This window comes from Eupeodes corollae, chromosome 3 (assembly GCF_945859685.1).
Source record: "Eupeodes corollae chromosome 3, idEupCoro1.1, whole genome shotgun sequence".
Classification (NCBI taxonomy): domain Eukaryota; kingdom Metazoa; phylum Arthropoda; class Insecta; order Diptera; family Syrphidae; genus Eupeodes; species Eupeodes corollae.
In genome coordinates, this window is record NC_079149.1 from 116,166,628 (window position 1) to 116,172,627 (window position 6,000).

A 6,000-nucleotide genomic window follows, 5' to 3' on the forward strand; every position below is an offset into this window, starting at 1 on the left:
TGGGTTGTGCAATTCAAATATTATGAATTTAGATTTTTTCTGTTGACTTTCTAAATTAAACTAATAGAGGCCTCAGGCAGGATTGCAATTTTGAGATTATTTTATGGAATAATTCCATAAATACAATAATATACACTGCCAATGAGTAGGATAAGGCCATATGAATATTTTTATGAGTATTTTGTTTTCAAATAAAATTAACCACGTAATTTTTTTGAAATTTTCCAAAACCAATTATTGAATTACTTAAAAAAGGCATTTAAAAGTGCGCCACTATAGTTTTGGCCTTACTTCTATTAATCTTTTTTTTCAGTTTGACAGTTCTAAATCCTTGAAACTAACTATTTTTCTTCTTATTGTCGCTGTCAAGTTTTTTCAGAACTTATTTGTGTTTAAAGTTTAATAAAGAGAATTATTTTTAAAGGTTTTAAAATTATTCCCTCTTGTGAATCAATGAAATGCCCTCATACTAGTTATTAACCTGTTTCAGCAATAAATAAAAAAAAATCCAATAGAAGATTCCAATCAACCCATTAATCAGAATTTTTCATCGAAAACTGCTCATGCTCACGTATTCACCATATATAACATTTTTTTCGGATAGTTAAAAAGTGTATAAATGCTAAAAAAGAACGAAAACCGATTGCAAACTTCAAGGCCTTATTCTGTTGATCGGCAGTGTACAGTGTAAGCTTTAACTTATATGTTATCTTGATTTAACAAAAAGTACTTAATTTAACTATTTGCCAATTATTTAGCATTTTATAAATAATTTTTTTTCTGTATTTAATTCCAAATTATTATTATATTATTTGTATATTGAATACGTGCCAAAAACCACTTATTTATACAGCCATAAATTTGTGTGCAAATAAAATTTTATATTCTTTTGAAAGTCAATGTGTACATGTACTCTTACTGTATGGGTGTATAAGCCATTCGCACACATTCACCACTCATACTCAAAGCAAACATTATCCTATCATTTTAACCACTAACAAGCTTAATCACACATTAGAGCCCAATTATGGTTGTGGCACAGTAATAAAAATTAATAACTTGATGGTTATTATTATCATAACTGTATCTATATTATATAAAATACATATTCATTGAGTACTATAAAGAGATGTCCTATGTACAGTACACTAAACTATACTCTGATCATTACCCACACAATAATTGTCGGTTCGTCCTTATCCTTTGCAATCGAAACCGAAATATTATTCCTTAACCAATTCGAATGATGATAACTCCTTGAGAGAAGAGAAAAAAGGATAAAAAGAGAATTGTTAGGTCTTTGGAGGATGTCTTCAAATATCTACAAAGTTATACAAAGCTTTATATGCATTGTACAATGTACACAATGTCTACAATAATGTTATGGATTAACATGCTAATCTGAAAATGTCTTTCTTGAATTCTTATCGTTTTTATTTTTTTCCTTTGGAAAAGGATCATTGCGAACAAGTCTTTATACACTCATATACACAACAATAGACTTGAGAAATTAAATTAACTCAAATCATTTAAATAATTGACCATAAAAATGTAATTATGGGATACCTAACCTACTTGTTGTGGTGGGCGTCTTCGGAGTCGTTTGTAGGTATGTACCTACCTACTTTTGTTGTGTTTTTATTTTTGTTTTTGATGTTATTGGGTATAAATGTTAATGCTTAAACAAAGCATTATCTGTAGAGATTTAAGGATTATTATTTTTTAGAATAGGATTTGAGCGTAAAAGTAAGTGAATGCAAATGGGAATTATTTTGTAGAATTTATTGAAAGAGACTTAAGCTAAAATAATAAACAAGAAATAAAAGCGAGTTTTGCATAATTTTTAGAGCAAGCACCATGTGCAAGATTTAACAGATTTTTCTTTTTTTATTGCAAAAAATCTAAAAATGCGCTAAAATTATCAAAACTAGTAGTCATAAAAAAGTGGTGGTTTAAACGTAGACAACTTTTCGCACATTAGGTGTAGTTATTATGGTAGTTATAATCTATTCTAAAAGCAGGCAGTTAGACAAATTGTGAAGAAAGTTGAAAGTTGAAGAAAAGAATCGAAGCTGTTGTTAATGACGTACTCGTAAGATGGTATTTTGATATGCTTAGACTCTTTTCTGTAGGGCTACTCAAAAAAAAAAACCCGAAGCAATTCAAGAAATAATTCTCTAGAAGAATTGAAAATCAACCTTACTTGAGTTATGGTCAATAAAGAATCTGAAATTGTGATTTAGAATTACCTGATAAGAATCGAAATTCTGTGAATATTTTAGGATCCTTTAGTTTTCATTTAATTCGTGTTAATGTTGGCTGTTAACATAACAGTAATAAGTTAACAAAATTCTCTTCAATTTAAGCTTGGACTCCATCTTATAGAGCATAAACTTTATCGTACGTACATTGCTCGTTTTTTAACTTATCATAGGAAATTATTGTAACGTTTCAAGGTCCCTAGAATCGAATTAAAAGATTTTTAGAAAAATGTCTGTGCGTGCGTGTGTAGGTCGTACGTCCGTACGTTCGCGAAGTTTCGACTTCAAATAAATTTTGTTATTCAGATAATAATGCAGAAAGATAAAGAAAGAGCTGTCAAGAAAATTCCGTGGGTGTTTTTTTTTACCATAGCAGTTTAAAAAAAGGTAATAATTTTGGTTAACCCTACATATCTTACGAACCAAAAACACTAGAGACTTGAATTGTATATTATAAATTTTTTGAAAAAAAAATCCAATTAATTTTATAAATCAAAAAAACTGGAAAAAACAATTTGTCACCTCGAATATGATTTTATCTCCAAAACAATTTTGCGCAACGAAAAATAACGTTTTTATCATCTGGTAAGATTTTGAGAAATATCTAATTGACAGTTTTCTTACAAAAAATAAAAACTTAAAAGAAAATTTAACAAAAGTTGGTAAAAATTGATTCTCGACTTAAATATCTTTTCAAAAATTTGAGATTATGGCTTCCAACTAATTTTAACTTATAAGAAATATTGTTTTCAACATTGGGAAACATTTTGAGAAAAATCGAATTGACAGTTTTTCTTACAAAAAATATAAACCTCAACAAAAAATTAATAAAAGTTGGTAAAAATTGATTTTCGACTCAAATATCTTTTCAAAAATTTGTGATTATGGCTTCCAGCTAATTTTAACTCAAAAGAAATATTGTTATCAACATTCAGTAAAATTAAAAAAAAATGTGATTGACATTTTTTTTACAAAAAATAATACTAAAATTTGGTAAAAATTTACTTTCGACTGAAATAGCTTTTAATGAATAAATTTAAGAAATTCTATTTAAATTGGTAAACATCTGTTTTCGACCAAAAATCTATTTAACAGAACTAGGTTTTCAAACTAAACTATTTCATTGTATGAAAAATATTGTTGGTAATTTTTAATTTTTCAAGAATATTTAAACTAATAACTTTTTAAACCCAAAACTACAAACTTTTAAGCAAGACAAATCGACAGACGGGATGGAAAGTTATCAGTGTGGGTCGCATCCCAGCCTCTTTTTTTTTGGTCACACTTTGCCTTAAGTTCTATTTTTGGGAAGTTAAAAATTGCGTATACGTCCCAGGGTACCATTTTGTTTTCACTAATTTTTAGAGAGAATTAAACAACTTCAGTATGGTCTGTTTTTTTTACTTGACCTTTAATTTTCATGACTTGATTTTTTTTAAGATATTGCTTAAAGTAGTTTTGTTGATATTAGCAAAAAATTAAAAAATCTCAAGGCCAAATGACATTTTGACTGGAGTAAAAGGAAAGTAAAGTACACATTTAAATTTTGAAAAAAAAATTATTACAAAAAAATCATATGTTATTTCTTTACTCATAATTTTTCGGTATTAAGCTAATAAGTGACTCTTCAGCAGTTATTATAACCTTCAGAAACTCTACAAACTTTTCAATTCAGTTAAAAAATTGAAAAAGAAAAAAATCCTATTTGTTCCACATCAAAAAAAAATATAATGCTCTTCAATTTTATTTAATTCACACACAAAGACTTCATTTTCTCTGAATTAAACCAAACAATCTCCCAACTTAACATAAAATGCAAGTTAACGTATTGAACCATTAACACATTTCCTATAGCGATGAGGACTACAACTAAGATGAGGGTATAACAAAAGATTCCTCCTCCCCTCTCTAGCTTCGGGATATTTTCCATTTCAATTTAATTTTAAGTCATCTGCAAATGACTTTATGCACTGCACGACTGTGACTGCATTGCATAACGCAACAGCAGCAGTAGCAGCAGTAGCAGCAGCAGCCAGCCAGCGCACTCATGTCCTGTCTAAGCTTTGTATATATACAACATTAAGGACACACTTTAATGCTAGGAAAATCACCAAATGTCTTAGTGTTGGGAATGGTGACGGTGGCTGAGTATTCCAGTATACTCAATTGCAATTTCCTCTTCATTGTGTTTTGTGTCACTCAAATTGCAACCATCAAGATAAGTGCTTTAGGAATAATATTGTTTCACATCACGATGATGTCGAGCTAACGTAACCCAAGATCCTTTATACTACATACATACGTACACACAAATACATCCTCCCATAACAGAAGAAGGACCTAGAAGAACCAATTTCATGCAACTCGGTCAAGTTTAAATGGAAAAACTTTTATAGGCAATTTCAACTTCTTTTTATTTTTTCGTTTTTTGTTTGTGTGCTTTTTGTATTTTTGTTTTATTTTTTGTTATTTTATTTTTATTTTTACTATTTTTTTATTATATTTATTATTGGCATATGGGTTAAGTGTGGGTGACTTTTGTTTCTATAGAAACCAAGAAGTAGACTTTTATTACATGAAGTAGATTAAGTTTAAGGACAATGACGACGACAACGGAAACGGGCGCCGAGCGGTACAAGGTTTACAAGAGTAACCATTGAATTTCAACTGACCTACATAAAAAGTTTTGTGTACTTGAGGTGTACAAAGTTGAATTAGTCGCTTTAAGGATGCAAAAGAGCGTTCAAGTAAATGAAACCTTTGAACAATTTACTTAACTTTTTGGTAAATTAGCCTTTTTTTTATGTAAATACACTTACATACATACAAGAAGGGTAAGGCGGGTTTACAAAATAAAAACTACAAAAATTGTCAGGCACTTAATACTATTGAGGGAATTTTCAATTGGTTGTTAAGGAATTGAGAAATTTAAAATGAAAGTGATGTCCGGTATTCGGTTGAGGCTTTAACTGTGTATATTGTTGGTTTGGTCGTCAAGGATTCTGATGATAGGAGAGAGCAATGTTGCTTTTGAATAAATTTGTAATTTTTGTTTTATAGAGGTCAAGTTTTTATTTACCTCTTTTGTTTGTTTGTTTCATTGGGAAATAAAAATTACAAAATTGAAATGTGTACACAACTTGAATTAAAATTTCAATAAAGAACCGAGACTTTTGTTTATAGTCGAGTCCATGGATGTTTTTAGTCCTTCATCCTCAAAAATGATGATTTTTGCTTGGAAGTATTTATTTCGCATGATAAAACCAGGCTTTATATTGTGCTACAGTCGGGCAGAAGAATGGAGATATTTAAGGAACTGTGACAGCACTTGGACTTTATATGCATGATAAAGTGTTTTTCTAGGAAATGGTGTCTTGTCTGAAAATGCTAAGGAACAGCAGTATAAGAATTATATTTATATGTTATAGTAAAGGGCTTTTCAATTAGCCAATTCATTTTGAATAGCAGACTTTTTGTGCAGTACAAAATAACTTGTCATGAAAAGAATAACTCTTACAGTATTTGTCAATTTATCTCAAGAGGCAATAACACTGAAAAATCTTTAAATGGCACAGACAGAGATTGAACTCAATACCCTTGGCATGACAGTCCATTGTACTAACCATCATGCCACGGGTAGTACATGTAAAAACTAAATCTTTACTAAAAATAGAACTAAAGCACTTTTGGGTAAACGTCGTGAAGCTACCCCTCGGCTGGCAATTATTGTAAAATTGAA